The sequence below is a fragment of the Crocodylus siamensis genome, chromosome 2, assembly GCF_052110815.1.
Source record: "Crocodylus siamensis isolate JL-2025a chromosome 2, ASM5211081v1, whole genome shotgun sequence".
Classification (NCBI taxonomy): domain Eukaryota; kingdom Metazoa; phylum Chordata; order Crocodylia; family Crocodylidae; genus Crocodylus; species Crocodylus siamensis.
The window spans coordinates 249,924,603-249,942,965 of record NC_143396.1 but is presented as its reverse complement, the minus strand read 5'-3'; the positions used below and the strand labels follow the sequence as shown (position 1 = coordinate 249,942,965).

At 44.0% G+C, this 18,363-nt stretch overlaps 1 protein-coding gene across 3 annotated transcripts in view; it reads left to right on the top strand.

The window, feature by feature from the left end:
* The window catches only part of SLC25A21 (solute carrier family 25 member 21), a 448,630-nt gene that overhangs the window by 352,172 nt on the left and 78,095 nt on the right, over positions 1-18,363 (top strand). The window lies entirely within an intron of this gene.

The following is an 18,363-nucleotide window of genomic DNA, read 5'->3' as shown; positions in this document are numbered from 1 at the left end:
CCTACCAACTAGCCCTGCACTGTAACACCCTCGTGCTCCAGCCAGCCCCTCTGCAGCACACTGAGCCAGGACTGAACAGCTCCAGACTGGCACGCTGATCCCCCCCAGGCCTTCTGACAAGTGGGGGTGTATTGCCCTGGCTCACTGTGCTGTGATCCCAGGCACATGTGTAAATGCTGCACCCAGGAGCAATAAATTTCAGTGTGAACTGCGCTGGAGTTTATTGCGTGAAATTAATTTCACATGTATGAAATAGAAAGGCAATGACCTTTAATGACCAACATTTTTGCTCCTCGTCTTCATTCTGTCAGTGACTCTACAAAGTACTGGGCATAACACATCCTAACGCTGCCGCCTTTGCCTTTCGTTAACAAGCATTTTATCACTCATTAAATGCCACAGTGGGCACATCTACACTGTGCAGTAGCATGCCAGACAAAAACCATGCTAATATGCTACTGCACAGTAGTATTAGGCTACTGCACAATACGCATCACTAAAATCCATGTGTTGATACTACTGCGCAGTGACACAAGTTATGCACATTGATTTAGTACTTGCTTATCCAAGAACTAAACGCACAGTAACTATGGTGCATTAATGAACATGTAGACTCACACAGTAAGTGTAAAATACTGCTCTCAGCTTAAGGGTGCAGACAGACATAACACTTAAACCTATTTAAATGTGGTTTAAACCTCAGGTGGCCAGACATACAAGCCAGTTTAAAATGGTTTAAGCCTCCTGAACTGTTTAAAAAATATGCCTGGATAATCAGGTATAATTTTGAACCAATTTTAGAGTCCCCGTGAACTCATTGTGTTATGTGCAGTCACCAAGTTTTTTGTGACTAGTGCCTGGTTCATCCTCCAGACATCCCACACTGTACTGCGCCTCATCCCCCTACCCCAACCCTTGCACAATAGGGCTGTGCGAGGCTTCAGACAGAGCTTCGGATCTGGAGAAGGTTTGGATGCTTCGGGGTCTGAAGCAGCACATCTGGGTCAAAGCGCTGCCTCGTTCAGCTTCCCGAAGTGGTTCAGAGCTGCCTCGGAGCTACCTCTGAGATCCGGCCATAGGGTATAATGGGGAAACAATAAAATATCTATATCGTTGGGGTTTTTTTGTCTGATTTAGATGAAGTTTTCAGGGATGGTAGACTCCCCAGAGCGGATGAAGTCTGCTGAGTTTCAAGAAGATCAATGCAGCACCCCAATTTCTTGAAAGCAAAACTCATGTCACATCTAGGCATTACAACATAGTGAGGTGAAAACTGGAGGGGTGGGAGTCCTTACTGAGGCCACAAAACCTGCCAAATTTCAAGAAGATCAGTGAAGGGGTTTGGGGGGAAATGCCTCTCAAGCTGCAGACGTGCAAAACTGGTGCCACAGGTGCTTGTGGGACTGACATTCTCTATCTTGGGGCAGGTAGGGGAGACACTACTGCAGGCCTGGCTGCTAAGCTGCTATGTTACCAGTTACCAGTCAACTAATCATGATTCACTCAGGGACCAGAGACTCGGGGACCAGGTCAATACATAGGACCTAGCTACTACATAACAACTTGTATGAAATATTGTCAGACCAGTCTGGTGGCCTTTTACGATCAGATCACCAAATCATTAGATGCAGTGGTAGCAGTGGATATAATCTTCCTGGACTTCCGGAAAGCTTTTGACACTGTCTCTCACCCCGTTCTCATTAAGAAACTGGGGGACTGTGCTGTCGACACCCACACAGTCAAATGGGTTGCCAACTGGCTGGAGGGCCGCACCCAGAGGGTGGTAGTAGATGGCTCCCTGGAAGGACGTGGGCAGTGGGGTTCTGCAGGGCTCAGTCCTTGGGCCCACACTGTTCAAATCTTCATCAGTGACTTGGACGAGGGGGTAAAAAGCCCCCTGTTCAAATTTGTTGATGACACTAAGATGTGGGGGGATGTGGGTACACTAGAAGGAAGCAACAGGCTACAATCGGACCTAGACAGGTTACAAGGGTGGGCGGATGAGAATAGGATGGGATTCAACACAGACAAGTGCAAAGTGATGCACCTGGGGAGGAACAACCGGCACCATACCTACAGGTTGGGGAACTCCCCTCTTGTCAGCACAGAGGTGGAAAAGGATCTTGGAGTCATCATTGACTCCAAGGTGAACATGGGCTGGCAGTGTGGGGAAGCAGTCAGGAAGGCCAACCGTACCTTGTCATGCATCCACAGATCCATCTCGAGCAGGTCCAAAGAGGTGATCCTCCCCCTCTATGTGGCACTGGCCAGGCCGCAGCTGGAGTACTGCGTCCAGTTCTGGGTGCCGCACTTCAAGAGGGAGGTGGACAGCATGGAGAGGGTCCAGAGGAGGGCCACTCGCATGATCAGGGGACAGCAGGGAGGCCCTATGAGGAGAGGCTACGGGACCTGACCTGTTCAAAAGAGAAGGCTGAGGGGGGATCTTGTGGCCTGTTATAAACTAGTCAGGGGGGATCAGCAGGCATTGGGGGAGTTCCTGTTCCCCCGAGCACCGCCAGGAGTGACCAGGAATAATGGTCACAAGCTAGCAGAGGGTAGATTTAGGCTGGATATCAGGAGGGACTACTTCACTGTCAGGGCGGCTAGGATCTGGAACCACCTTCCAAGAGAAGTGGTGCCGGCTCCTACCCTGGGGGTCTTTAGGAGGAAGTGAACACCTTGCTGGGGTCGTTTGACCCCTGTACTCTTTCCTGCCATGGCGGGGGGTCAGACTAGATGATATACTCAGGTCCCTTCTGACCCTAGAAACTATGAAACTTAATGAGCATCAATTAGCATCTACAAAACCAGGCTAAGGAGAGGAAAGAATCAGTACAGACAATCAAGTGCCCCAAGACAAACAGTCTTGGCATGAGTTTTGCCTGTCCACAGCTAGGGGAGCAGGGCCCCAGAACCCCCCTGCACTGTTCTCCTGGACGGCTGGCAGGTGTTGTGTCCTCAGCAGGGGCCACCATCCCTGCAGCTGTCACCTTGCTGCGCCTTAACACAGTGTCACCCATGGCTCGAGTTTTGCTTGTCCGGAGCTTGAGGTACAGTTCCCCCCAAACCCCTGCACCGATCTTCCTAAAACTTGGCAGGTTTCATGCTATCAGTAGAGGCTACCATTTCTGCAAGTTTCATCCAAATCAGATAAAAAGCAACAAAGTTATAGATATTTCATTGATTACCCATTATACCCTATGGCTGGCTCTCTGAGGCAGCTTCGGAGCCGCTTCAGCCAGATCGAGGTGGAAACCCGGTCCAGATCTCTGGATCAGATCGTGGTCATCCAAAGCAGCTGGATCCGAAGCCAGATCAGATCACTGCCAACTCACACAGGCCTGTTGCACAGCATCTTTACTGTCCCAATCTCTATTGCCTGTACTTGACCACAGTGTCTGTGGCTGGGGATTCTGGGGGCAGCTCTATGCCACATTTAGAGTTGTTTAGTTTCCACTGGTGGCAGTGAACCAATATTCAGTGCATATTTGAGGCGGGAGATGTCCAGGTGTAGGGTTGCAGCCTGGACCCCTCCTTCTCAGGGCTGAGGACTGGGGACTCCAGGGAGCTGCCCAAGGACTCCAGTGGAATTAAACTGACCAGCCCTTTAAAAGCAGCAGAGAGCTGCCTCCCGACGCTCCAGTCCCCAGTAACACAGAAGTAGGGGTCCAAGCCCTACATCATCTAACCCCTCTCCCCCACCCAAATAAGCCTGGGATGTATAAAACCCAGGTCAGCTGCCACCAATGGAAAGAAACTGACCAGCTTTTTAAAGCATCCAAAAACTGTCCCTTGAGCCCCCAGGCACACAAAATCAGGGGTCCAAGCAGCACCCTCTCCTATCTGACCTTCCCCTCCACTCCCAAATCAGCCTGGGATGCACCAAACCCTGATCAATTTCCAGGAATTGAAGTAAATCGTTGAGTAGCTTGAGCAAATGTACACTTTAAAGGCCACACAAGTCCTGGGAACCCAGAAGCAGGGGTCCAGGCAGTGTGTCCTGTCCCCCCCACTCCCGCCTTACACATACCTAGGTACTCCCAGCCAGGGTTCCACTACACAGATTTTAGTAAAATGCAGGTATGGGTCTTTACTAAACTCATTGTTAGTGAAAAGGGAGAGCAGAAAATTGCAATCAGTTTAAGACTCACCACCATCCCTGGTGGTGGTTCCACAGTCCTGAAATGCTAAACGGTGGCAGTTCTACTTTTACAGTGTGTGTGCAGACACCTCTGACCTCAGACAATTGGGAACTGGCTCCTCATCTGACATTCTTGGAAAGGTTTAAGTGCTATGTCTGTCTGTGGCCTAAAAGAGCTGATTTTAGATCTGAGTGTAGTAACCAACTGTCTGTGATGTTTAAGGTGGAGAGAATATTTTTTCTTTTGAAGGCTGGATGCCCTCAGGCTGGAGTCAGGGAAGAACATTTGTAATATTTCTGAGTGCTGGTGTTTAAACCTACAGACACAAATAAAGATTAGTTTATACAAGACCTGGTTTTAAAATAAATTTACGAATTACTACTAGGTTGTGCTAAATTTCTTGTGGGTTACAGCTAAAGGTTTGAGGGAAACTCATGTCCCCAATACAAAACACTGCATTTTCTTTCACCTTTAACACTTTGGCAAAAATGAATGGTAGTTATCTGTGGGGAAAAATATGATTATGAATTTCACTGCTTTTTCTTTTGACCTTTCTGAAGCTAATACCCCAAACTGAAAAGGATTCCAGGAAAAGTTATAGGTTTTATTATAATTTTATGAGTCTGTAACAATTTTTTCTGTGGGAACTGCTTTATTCATCAAGCATACACACAGTCTTTTAAGCTATTCTTTAAAAAAGGGGGCATTTTCATATTAAGCTGTTCTTAAAAACAGGGGGCATTTGCATATTAAACCATCCCTATGTTTCTCTCCTACCACTGTAAGGGCTCAGCTCCACATACAGGGCAGCCATGCAGTGCCCAAGACAGCATTGGTTCCTGCTGGGCCAATTGTGACAGCGACCATTCCTGTGGTGTAATGACTACTGCTGCCTCATGCCCCTCAATTATGCCCTGGGAGGTGGTGATGCTATTTTGGATTTCTCCTATAATCCAGTACCATAAAACAGCTGGAAAATTTATAATCATTCCTTACAAATAGTTCTTACTTTGGAGCACTGAACTAGTTTTTATAATCTGTCTTTTGTGGAGATGTGTACACTGGTGTAGTTACGCTGCATATCCCTTGTGTAGATAGGCTTTTAAATCGGCATCTAAAGACTGAGGGCCTGCCCCTTAACTGTTCTTATCTGATTGGTCAAACAAGAGGGTTTACCATTGACTCCAGAGGAATCAGGAACTCGCACTGAATCTTCAACTGGAACTGCATTTAGGCAGAAATCCCCTAGGGTAGGCAGAGACTTAGAAGAAATAGTTCGAGTATCGCCCGAAAAAGGAGTTTATTATAAGGAGTGTCTCTGAACACTACCAGTTGTTCAGTGGCACTGAAGTTTGGAAGGGGATATGGAAGGAGACATTTGTACAATATGCAAAAGGAACAGAAGCGGCCATATATGCAAAGTATAGTTTTTTGAACTGATTACAGTGGCTGTCTCTGTAGTGACATAAAAGAACTCTGTATAGTGTAATTACCCGAGTTTTTCCAGAGGGCTGGATGAGAGCAGGAGAACATCTTTTTGAGGCAGTCACCTGTTAGTGAAAAAGCTTAAAGGGGGAAAAGTATGAGATGAAAGAAATATAGGAAAGATGATGCATTTTAACAATGCAATCACTAATTTGGGCTTAAAATTAATATACTATAAACCAGAATAAGAGCTCTTTATAGGATGAAACAAGATGAAGCCTCCTGTTCTATTCTTTCAGCCCCAGTTGTAGGCATTCCTGACCAAGGAGGAATTCTGATGGTGCTCTGTCAGCATGAGAACAGAAGTCAAAAGAAAGATACCAGTAGAAAGATACCAATTTATTATAGAAAACTAGTTCACGTTCAGCCAGGATGAAATCCAGTTCTATGGGGCAGCAAAAGGCATGCACACTTTTTCACTCCCAAATATGATTTATTTTGAGGACTTAAGTGGGTTTTAAATTATAAGTAGCCTTCCTTGGCCCTCTGGGACTGAATTTCACCCATACCAAATCAGCGACTCAGCCAAGTTTAGAGCCCTCTTCCTCCTGACTTGTGGCTGTTCTGTTCTGATTCTTAAACCACATGATGTTCCTAACTTAATTTCTCAGTATATAAAGCAGGTGTACAGATTTTCAACAGACTAAATAGTCAGAAGAATCCCATTGAAGACTGTCCATTGCATAGAGCCAAGATTTTTAGTGAAATGCTATCCTGCTGTACATAATAGAAATGTATGTTGAAATATGTGGCCACCAAATCTTGACGGGGTGCCAGTAATATGCAGGTGCATTTTTTTGGCTTCTAAATACCATGTTCAGCAGACTTCACATGTAGCCCTTTTCCTAAAAATGAAACTATGTGCAAGAACACAGTATAAATTACTTGTTTCTTCAGCCCTTAACAGTTGTCTTTATCACTAATTTGTTTTGCAAATTGGTAGAACCCGACAACAAAATATGAGGGCCAAAATTTTCTATGGGTATAAGTTGGTACAGTCCCATGTAGAAGTTAGCCCTGAGTGTGTGCTTTAAAAGTGGGAGGAGACAGCAAGAATCTAGTTATTTTGCTAATTGCAAGATGGCTTTGTAAATTGAAAAATCAATATGCTATGAGATTAAAAGGTATTTAGTGGCCTGTGTGCTTTCTTTTTTAGTGTTGTTTAAATATCATATTAATTATTTAATATGCTTACATTCTTTAATTTGGTTCCAAAATGATTGTAAATACTGCTAAGTTTTTTTAATTAGGCTTTTTCCCCCCTTTTGTTAACCAATAAATAACAAAAATCTCATGCAAATGAATGTCTGTAAGTGGTTGACTTTTAAAGGATTTGTACTATACTTTTTAGTTTCCTGAATTCTTGGAATTAAACTATTTGTCTCAAAAGATTTTTTCCTGAGAATTAGAATGAATGGAGATTTTAAATAAAAAACAATAGCTTGATTTATGCAGCGCCTGCTACCCATCCAAAAGTTGATATACCTTTCCTAGCCAGTTCTCATAGTATTCACTGAGACTTTTTGCTTGTTAACATTTCTGCTCTATTCTATTCTATTCTTATCTTGCAAATTTTTGATGTGGCTTCTTCAGCTATGTACTCTTCTGGCTTCATGTCTTTTTACCAGGACCCTGATTTACAGTAACTTTTTATACAGAATATGCAACAAGGTCTATCAGTTAATATCTGTGGCTCCTCCTACCCAAATTTATTTCTCTTCTTTATTTTACAGCCACTGAGATCATTGGCTTTGTGTAGCCTTCATGCCTGCATCAAGGTTTGCTTGTGTTTAGGGGGATATATTAATTCAAATGTTTTGATAATGAAGTAGGTTACATGGAAGGTTAATAATATAGTAAGTAAATCACAATGTTATGAATAGCCTGATCCTGCAAATGTTTACCTCTGGGCATAGTGTATACTGTCATTTGCTTGGCTGTGCAGAGCGAAGGTGCTTCTTGGTTGCTTGACGTTGCCATATGATTGTGACAGTGCCTACTTGGAGGACAACAGGGACCACTTCCCCACTTATTACCTTGGCCATAACTTTTCTGACTCTCTCAGCAGTTGTCAGCTAGCATAGCTTACTGTGTACACCCACTGGCAAGAAAGCTGTTCCATGAAAAAGGAACATACGCCTTTCTAAGAGAAATGGAGATTCAAAGAAACTGTTTACAAACTGGTACCCAACTGTTTTCAACTTTATACCATTTATCACTCAGGGTATATTCTAACATTAGCAGGATCAGTCCCTAAAATGGTGCTTACCTTTTTTATACTTATAACAATGTGTACATCCTCATTTTCTTCAATGCCTTTTTCAAAGAAAATTTGCCACGTTTACGGTACTGGAGTATCACAATAATAAACTGATGGTTTAATGGAGCAGTTTTTCATTATATTGTGCAGACTCTTTTAAGCCATCATTCCACTTTTCTCCTCCAGCATAAGAAACAGGTCACAGTAAATAGCAAAAGCATTTTGGATTTACCACTTAGCCATTTGCAGAATACTATCCCTTTCAAAGGCCTTCAAGGCTCTTTCCTTCCACAAAATAAGCTGCCAACTATATAAGCACAAAAAAAAAAATCTTTGAAGGGCTTCCTTGGTGGAAATAAATTGTCCCCACAGGGAATTAAAATCTTCAAAGCAGGATCCATCCGTTGAACTTTTTTCTTGTCTTACAAGAAAACAGGAGCCACAAAACATAAAATTTAATTGAGACTCACTAAAGTAAGGCTCTGTCTAACAGAGCATTAAAGGTCACAGAGCTTTCTATTTTCACATCTGCTGCAATCTTCCAATTGCTGTCTCCGACGTTCAGGTCGCAACTTCTTGAATCTTATCATGCAGTGCACAAACTTTCTGTTTAGCTGCACCAAGTAATAGTTTTACATTCCGCTTTCTCTGTTTGGTTTAGTGTAAGGTGTATATATTGACAGTTCTTTGACAGCAGAGATAAAACCACCAGGAGTATATCAGTTTATTGAGGAGTGACAGGTTTACAGCTAACATAAAAATAATCTGATGTTTACTGGGGCAAATGTTTGGACAGAGGATTAACTGAAACTGCTGAACAGAGAAAACTTATCATTCTTTTCAGACTCTACAAATAAGAGGTTAGATCAAATTATATAAACATTTTTCATCACTGGCACCCTATCCACTGCATATATATATACCCAATGTGAAATTGAATTAGGTAATGATGTATTGAACTCTACATGATACATTTACAGTAAATATACATGTGATTTTGCCTCATATTAAAAAATAAGAACACCCAGGGCCATAAATTTGCATGGTCGTAAGTTTGATTTAAAAGTTAAAAGTGATAGGTGCTGTTATTTAAATTCTGTAAATAACTGTATTCGTATAAAATTAGATTTTCATGGACTCACCCAGTAGATGTTGTTTTAGACTACAGTTGGCATGTATGACAGACTGTGAGGTAAGAAGTCTGTCTTTTTGATTGGTTATTTTGTCCTTAGGAAAAAAAATAATTGTACTGATTTCCTATTTAGTAAAAGCCCAAATTTTAAAATATTAAAATGTAACATGCAAATTAATCTTCTTTATTCTTTACAATCCCTGGAAAGTATAACATTAAATTGTTTTTCTTAGTCTATTTAAGATTATACATTATATTTTTAACCTAGTTTAATAATGGATACTTTATGATGCTGGTTTTTGGGTTTAGTAATCTTTGAGCAAGGTTTAAATCTCATCATTAAAGTTAAACTAGGGATCAATTTGGAATTAATTTTAAAACAAGCTGCTAGAAATAAACTTTACTAAACGTTCAGGTGTTTCACTACAGAAATTAGCAATAATATAGATATTGTATGTTATGTATTTGGTAGCTCATTTTAGATATGGATTGTTGCATGCAGCATGATAACATTTTGCTGCCATACTCACATTGATCCAATGTAAGGTGAGATATGGACTGTGACCAGTACAGCTGACCAGCATAGCTGTGCCAGCAACAGTCCCTAGATTCAGTTTTACTGGTAAAATGGCACTTTTGGTTATTTCACTTAGAGTTTGTCAAAAGAGTAGTTTTGCTATTGTAAATTGTGTCCACATTAAGGGCACTTTCCTGGAGCATACAGGTATAGCCAGACAGGCAAAGTACTCCTGTAGACCTGGAAACACCAATCTGATTTTATTTGCAGGGATAGCAGTTTCGAACAACCTACAAAAGGCAACTGCTATTAATTATGAAATGTGCTGACTCACTTTGCTACAGAACTGTAATTGCCTTTAATGATATTATTACATTCCTGCTTTGTAACTCTGATAATATATCTATACAGTAAATATGTTAAAATAAGCTTTAAAAACTTAAATGAAATACATTTGGAAAAAAGTAGCTACTCAGCTTTTGCAATAACTATTACTTCACAACATTTTATTGTGTAACAGTGCACGCAGATCTCAGCGGAAAAATCATCTTGTGTTGTGGTTTCTCATAGACTTCTATTCAGATCTCAGTAAAAGAAAATTATTTGAAACAGTATACTATCATAAAAAATTAAGACACAAGTATTAATTTTCTTTGCTTTTGGGTGCTTAGGTTAGATGTTAGACTATTTACATTACTTTTAAGTTAAGCCAAAAACTGCTTTTTTTTTAACTGGTGTTAGAGAAGTGACTATAACATTTTGGTATTTACATTTCTTTACCAGAAATGTCCTCCAGACCAGATTTTCACAATATGCAAGTCAAAACAAGATCCTTCTAACTCCAGCTCTGTGGGTTAAACCACTTATCTGAAAATAAGGGTGTATATTGTCTGCTTTTTATATTCTTCTGCAACACTGATAATGAAGATTCTGGAATGAGAGCTTAGGTGACAATGTTGTTGATTGTACCATCAAGGAGAATACAGTTCAGCCAGGTCTTTTAAAACAGCTTGCAGTGTATTCGTTTTGCCTAATACGATCAGTGTTGGTAAACTAAACCTATATAACTCAGAAGACATTCAAGGGCTCTATTTTGCATAAAATTTCCTACATATTACAGAATCTAGTGGCCTTACAATGAATTTCACTTTGTTCTAAACTCCACCGTGCCATATTGCTGTATATGGAAATTTGTATCTGACCATATGTCGCAGGGGCACTCTGGTGCCCTTCTCCTATGAAGAGATATAGGTGCCAGTTGCCAGGGCAACCGCAGTTGGTCAGCTGACCAGAAGGGGGCAGGGCCTGACCTATATAAAGGTGATCCAGGCTGAGGCCAGGGAAGCAGTTCCCCTCTGGCAGCTGAGGAAGAAGGAGCTCTGCGGGAGCAAGCAGAGCAGGGAAGACTGATGGCCTGAGCAGCTTCTGGTCAAGGATACCAGGTGGAGGAAACCCTGGTAGGGAGTTGAATGAGAGTTAGCCAGGTTGCTTAGAGTTTATGTTGTAGCCCAGGGGCTTGAGTTTTCTGTTTGTAGTTTTATACAACCGGAGGACTGGGCGAGGCTGTAGGGGTTGGAGGAGGCCTCATGGGAGCTCCCCAGTAGTGGGGGGGTTTCTGGCGCCGGAGAGGGTGCTGCGTTTTGGGGTGTCCCGACCCCAGCCCCAGTGTGGGCGATATTGGGAGGAGCCCAGTGTGGGCACAGGCAAGAAGCCCCAGTGGGGCGTAGGACCCGAGAAAGGGGTCTGGGGGCCAGGTAAGGCCGAGGCCGCCTGAACCCCAGTTGTGGGAAGCCCCAGTGGGGTATAAGACTCAGAAAAGGGGTCTAGGGGCCAGGTAAAGCCGAGGCCGCCTGAGTCCAACTGTGGGAAGCCCCCAGGGCAGGTATGAGTGTGAGCAAGGCCCCCAGGGCGGGCGTGAGCGCAAGCAAGAGGGCAAGCACTGAGAGAAGCCCCGGAGGGGGCGAGCATATAGGGGGAAGCCCAGGAGAAGGTGAGGGTGCGGAGAAGGGCCCGGAGTGGGCCATTAAGCGAAGACAGGCCTGGAGGATGTCCGTAAGGGCGCGGGCAATAGTTGACCCAACAACGTCCGGTACACCTGAGAGGCTTGGGGCGTGGTATAAGGGGTGGTTGGAGCCATGCATAGCCCATAAGGCTGGGGTGCACCAAGTCACTCCATACAGAACAGGGGTCAGGATAAACAAGAGCACCATGGCCAAGGGGACAAAAGGCAGCCTCCATTATAAAATTAGATAACATCAAAGATGTGGCGGGTGAGAACGAGGGTGCTTGATCACCAACTTGGCACGGTAGGGGGCGCCAGGAGAGATCACGGCCGCTCCTAGGTCCCCACGCCGTGACACCATACATTTCAGTTTATAATCAATACAACCTATCCTAGAAACTGGTGGGAGGTAGGCTGCAGAACAGCATAAATCTTCACAGCTGTGGGTAAGCTAGGTGGGATTTTGCTTAAGGGCTGCTGGATTGGATAAGTGTGTAGCTGAAGTGCTAGCAAGTGTCTGGGGGTTTGAGTACATAGGTGAGTGTTAGAATTGCTGGAGATAAATGAATTGTGTGGTTTTCAGTGATCAGTCAGTGCTTAAAGTATTTTCAAGGGGATCTACCTTCCATGCCTTGGAGAAAAAGATGAGAAAGAACAGAAGGAAAAAGAAGTTAGGAGAGGGCTGGATTGATGTGGGGTCTCAGTGGCAGGCTTGACTGGAGGCAGAAATGATGTAAGAGATCTTTATGAATAGGATTAATTTGCACATTGAGGTACAGAATTAGTTGCTGGGCTGAAGCTAGACTGATGTAAGGGTGAGTCTTCTTGCAGTTGGGGCCAAAATCACCTTTCTCAGTACATCTGGGAGAATGGACAACACTAATTGTCTAATGTACTTACACACTTACTGGAGATAGGAAGAGAAAATTTAAGCAGCCCAAGACACTAAGTATGAAACCTTTCATACATAAAAAACCAATTCTCATGCTTGTTGAACTAATCTCATGATTTTGTGGGTCTGGCTGACTTTTGAACCTTTGGAGCTGCCGCTATTTATGTTGTGCAGTAGTTGGGTCGGAAGCTGGGGAGACTTGCTTAGGTAGGACTCCGTGGGAAGAGCAGGGGGCTAGAGTTAATACAAAAGAAGCAGTTTTCTGGGGCAACGCATTTAAAGTTTGAGGGGCTATAAGAGGGCTCAAATGTCTTGGCTCTCTCTGCAGGGTGCAGCTCCTCTTCATTATATTTACCCCACTGTGAGCCAGCAAGGGGGGGAAGCAAAAAGGAAACTGCGACCTCTGGCAGCCACCAGCAGCAATAGCTACCCATTCTTGCAGCCCATCTGGATGTTTGACTTTTCAGCTGCACTGCTGGAACATGTGAGGGCTGCCAAAGTAGTATTACACAAGATGCATGAAGTTGGCTGCCTTATGTATGAAATACCCAAATGGAGCTGCCAACCAAAGAAACGTGACATGGCCAATCACACCAAAAAGCCTTTCCCCCAATAATCTGTATGAAGTGGAGACTAGTTTCGAACAAGAAGAGGAAGAAGGTTCTGTGAAATCCAGAGACTGGACTAAGAGCAATCTCTTCCCTATACATCAGAGCTTGTGCTACCTGTATAATTCTAGCCAAACTCAGAGCTGGTAATTTCTGCAGCCTTTTTTTCTGGAAGATTAACAAATGTTTCCCTTTTCAAAACAGCTGAGGAGACATGGGATATGCTTAAGCCTAGGCCTCCTCACTTCTCCAAACAGCTTATCTGGTCTGGCCATAAAGCCAGTTTTTCTTCTGTTTGTCTTTGCACATTTGTTAACCTTCTTGTGAGTGAGCTGGCTAAGGTAGAACTGCATATACATCTTTCTGCCATACACTTGAGTCTAGTGTAAGCTTCAATGAAGGCAGTGTAATTTAGTGTATCAGAAATATTAACTATACCCATGTGTAAAATATTATCACTTGAAAATCTCAATGTGCTTTACAAACAGTTAATTAAGCTTTATAACATCCCTGTGAAGTAAGGAAATTTAACAGGAAGTATGAAGGACAGAGTGTCTGCCCTAAATATGAACTGTGTGCTTTTTTAGAGTTACATTTTCAAATCCTTGCATTTGTTTTGCATATCTTTTAAAAAGTAGTGCAGAGCTTGAAGCATAATTGTTTGCATATTTACAGTCCGCTGAACTTAAAAATATAGATAGGGATATAGGTTTGGTGCCCAATTTAAAATTGTCAGCTGTGTTTAAACTTTCTATTTACATTTGGAAACAACAGATCCTATGTGTTTTTCCATTTTGTTCTAAGAATAATTCCATCCAGGTTTTATGATTAGGATTGCATTGGCAGAATACTGCAGCTCTCTGTAGATTTAACTGAAGTTCTATGTGGTATGAAGGTGTTATGGCCTATATTAAATAGATTTGTAATGAAAGGCAAATAGATGCTTTAGAGGGTATGATATTATAGCAGAATTAGAGCCTTGTTGCTGAATAACTAACATATTTTAAAATGCATCATAATGTTTCTGTTTATTTGCAATGTGCTATAGCTGTGTTCAGCATACCCCATTGTGACATTGGCCTCATTCTACCATGTATATCTCCATTCTAAAGAGACTGCTTTACAATATTGTACACGGATTATCTTCTTGGATTCAGCTTCATTTTGTTATATATCACTTTTTTCAGAAGTTTATGTTCCTGATGCCATTTAAATTCCCTGCTTGAATGATGAATGATGAGCTATTTAAACGGGAAGTCCTGTATAGCACCATGGAGTATCTGTGAAGGCATTTAATTGAGTGCAGGTTTTGGGAGAAAGGAGGCAGAAAGTCTTAGTGATTTTTAGAATTTTCTTCATACGTTATTTTCAAATTGCAATGTATATTTTGCTTACAAAATTTTAGAGCAGACTGTGCTGCCCTGACGACTAGATTCCCAAGTGATTTATTTGTAGGTGAAGAGCTTTGTGCTTTCTTATTCATAGTCACCTTTTATTTGAAATTCTGGCTTAGCCCCTATTCTGTTTTCTAGATGTTTAACCACCCTTCCAAAATGTAGGAGTGCTTAAAGGGGAGTGAACTACCTGAACTAATATGTACAGTTGGCTGCAACAGTGATTTTTGGAAGAGGACCCTCTTCAAGTTAAGGCACTTGTTCAGGAGGTCAGGAGTCTGGACTGTGGGCCCCACTCAGGCTCAAGGAACTGACTCCATATCTCCCACTTTCCAGAAAATCCACGAGGCTGTGGTGTAGGTAGGACTGACAGCATCCTTTATCCATCATAATGACATTAGAACACTAGGCAGCCAAGAATACAAAAAGACAGCTTAAAAAAAGAGCAAGCAAGAGGCAGTATGACAATAGGGGTGGGGGTGTAGCTCTCTGTGTGAAGGAAAGCTACATGTCCCTGCAAGCTGATGTTGGTGACCAGCATGGACAGCTAGAGACCCTCTGGGTAAAAATTCGTGGGGAATACGGCACAGGGGACACAACGGTGGGAGTCTACTATAGACCTCCCACTCAAAGTCCTGAGCTTGACCAGGAGTTCGCCCGGGAACTGACTGAGGCCGCTTGCTCCAGGACCTTGGTTGTCATGGGTGACTTCAATTACCCGGACATCTCCTGGGAAGATCACTCAGCAAAATCCGAGCGGTCGCAAAGTTTTCTCTTGTGCGTGGATGACCTCTACCTGACTCAAGAAGTCTATGGGCCAACGAGAGGCAAAGCGCTGCTCGACCTGGTACTGGCTATGGGGCACGACCTAATCGGCGACCTAGTGATCGATGGGAAGCTGGGTGACAGCGACCACGAGCTGATCACCTTCACCATCCGCCATAAAGCTGGCAAGTCAGTCAGCAACACAGAAGTCCTTGACTTCAGAAAAGCCAACTTTGACAAGCTCAAGAGGCTTGTCAGTCAGGCCCTCAGGGACCATGACCCCAGGGAGATGGGAGTTCAAGAAGAGTGGTTGCTTCTCAAGGAAGCGATCCTCAGTGCACAAGCTAAATCTATTCCAACACGGAGGAAAGGCAGCAAGAAGGCACAGAGCCCTCCTCCAAGGACCTAGCGGACCTCCTACAGCTAAAAAGGAAAGCCTGCAAAGGATGGAGGATGGGATTCACCTCCAAGGAGGATTATTCTGTGCTGGTCCGGTCCTGCAGGGAGCAAACCAGGAAAGCCAAGGCTGCAACTGAACTCCAACTAGCTTTAAGCATCAAGGACAACAAAAAGTCCTTTTTTAGATATGTGGGGAGCCGGAGGAAAAGCAAGGGCAACACTGGACCCCTGCTAAACCAGATGTGACAACTGACGCCCAGGAAAAAGCCAACCTATTAAATAGGTACTTTGCGTCAGTCTTTCATCAGTCCCATGGGATGCCCATGCCTGCTATGGGATAGGGAGATCCAGATGATGGGGATCCCCTACCCTCCATAAATGCTGACCTCGTGAAGGAACATCTTGAGAAGCTGGATACCTTCAAGTCAGCCGGCCCTGACAATCTGCACCCCAGGGTACTCAAGGAGCTGGCGAGCGTCATAGCCCAGCCCCTGGCACGGATCTTTGAAAACTCCTGGCGCTCTGGTGTAGTGCCCGAAGACTGGAAGAAGGTCAATGTGGTGCCGATCTTCAAGAAAGGGAGGAGATGGATCCGGCTAACTACAGGCCCATTAGCCTGACTTCTATCCTGGGGAAGATCTTAGAAAAGTTTATTAAGGAGGCCATCCTTGATGGACTGGCCCAGGCTAACATCCTAAGGGACAGCCAGCACGGGTTTGTTGTGGGTAGGTCTTGTTTGACCAATCTCATTTCCTTCTATGACCAGGTGACCTATCACTTGGACAAGGGAGAAGAGGTTGATGTCATATATCTTGACTTCAAAAAAGCTTTTGATCTGGTATCCCATGATCACCTCTTAGCCAAACTGGCCAGTTGTGGCCTTGGCTCCACCATGATCTGCTGGCTGGGAAACTGGCTCCGTGGTCGGACCCAGAGGGTTGTAATTGATGGCAGTCACTCATCGTGGTGCCCTGTGACCAGTGGGGTCCCTTAAGGCTCTGTCCTGGGACCCATCCTGTTCAACATCTTCATTAATGATGTGGACATTGGAGTCAGGAGTGGACTGGCCAAGTTCACCGATGACACCAAACTTTGGGGCAAAGCATCCACGCCAGAAGATAAGCGGGTGATCCAGGCTGACCTGGACAAGCTCAGCAAATGGGCAGATGAGAACCTGATGGTGTTTAACACCGAAAAATGCATGGTTCTCCACCTTGGGAGGAAAAACCTCAAGCACCCTTATAGGCTCAGCAGTGCTACATTGGAAAGCACTACAGAAGAAAGAGACTTGGGGGTCATCATTGACCACAAGATGAACATGAGCCTCCAATGCGATGCTGCGGCTAGTAAAGCAACCAAAACGCTGGCTTGCATCCATAGATGCTTCTCGAGCAAATCCCGGGACGTCATTCTCCCCTTGTACTCGGCCTTGGTGAGGCTGCAGCTGGAGTACTACATCCAGTTTTGGGCTCCACAATTCAAAAAGGATGTGGAGAAGCTTGAGAGAGTCCAGAGGAGAGCCACGTGCATGATCAGAGGTCAGGAAAACAGATCTTATGATGACAGGCTGAGAGCCATGGGACTCTTTAGCCTGGAAAAGCGCAGGCTCAGGGGTGATCTGATGGCCACCTATAAGTTTATCAAGGGTGACCACCAGGATCTGGGGGAACGTTTGTTCACCAGAGCACCCCAAGGGATGACGAGGTCAAACAGTCACAAACTCCTGCAAGACCATTTCAGGCTGGACATAAGGAAGAATTTCTTTACTGTCCGAGCCCCCAAGGTCTGGAACAGTCTGCCAGCGGAGGTGGTTCAAGCACCTACATTGAACACCTTCAAGAGCAAATTGGATGCTTATCTTGCTGGGATCCTATGACCCCAGCTGACTTCCTGCCCTTTGGGCAGGGGGCTGGACTCGATGATCTCCCGAGGTCCCTTCCAGCCCTGATGTCTATGAAATCTATGTCTCTCCACTGTAGTGGGGTGGGCACTTCCCTGAGGAGGTGGGGGTCCTGGGTTTTGACCCCTGTTCCTAGCATTATTTATGCTTTTTATCACATGACTATTTAATTTAAACACACTAACAGAGCTTGGAGCAGAAATCCATGCACCCTTATTTCCAGACTAGCTTCTTTCTCAGTGAACTTCAGAACTAGGTGCCATTGTTCTTGGTCTCTTTTTGGCCTTATCACATCTGCATGCCTTTCCAACCATGGGGCCAACTTCAACAGAAAAATAGAGGCTACTATCACCCCTGCCTAATCCAGGGTGTTTTTATATGTGCTTCAGGGGCAAGGGGGGGCACTTTAAATACAGCAGCTCTCAGAGCTGCTCTAATTAAAGCACCTGCAGCATCTCATATATTAGCATCTCTACACTTCAAAATGGCAGTGGGGGCACTATATCTAAACCTCATTGAATGAGCTGTAGTTAAAGCACTCCCACTTCCATTTTTAAGTGCAGGAACACTGATACACAAAATGTGGAGTGCGCTAACTAGGATGCTCCAGCAGTCTTGCTTAATCATATTTTCTCTGGCACACTGTAAATACTGTGTGCCAGAGTTGCCTCCTGGCATATGCACAAGCACCCCCGGAGCCCAGTAGTTAAAGTACTTTCCTGGAAAGTTGCAAAAAAGTGCAAAATTTCATTTTGTGGGCACCAGACCCAACACCAAGCTACTGGTCAAAAGATGAGTTTTTCCTCCCACCCACTGATTTCAGCTTTGAACAAAGCTGATGAATATCCCAAGCAGAACTACACTGCA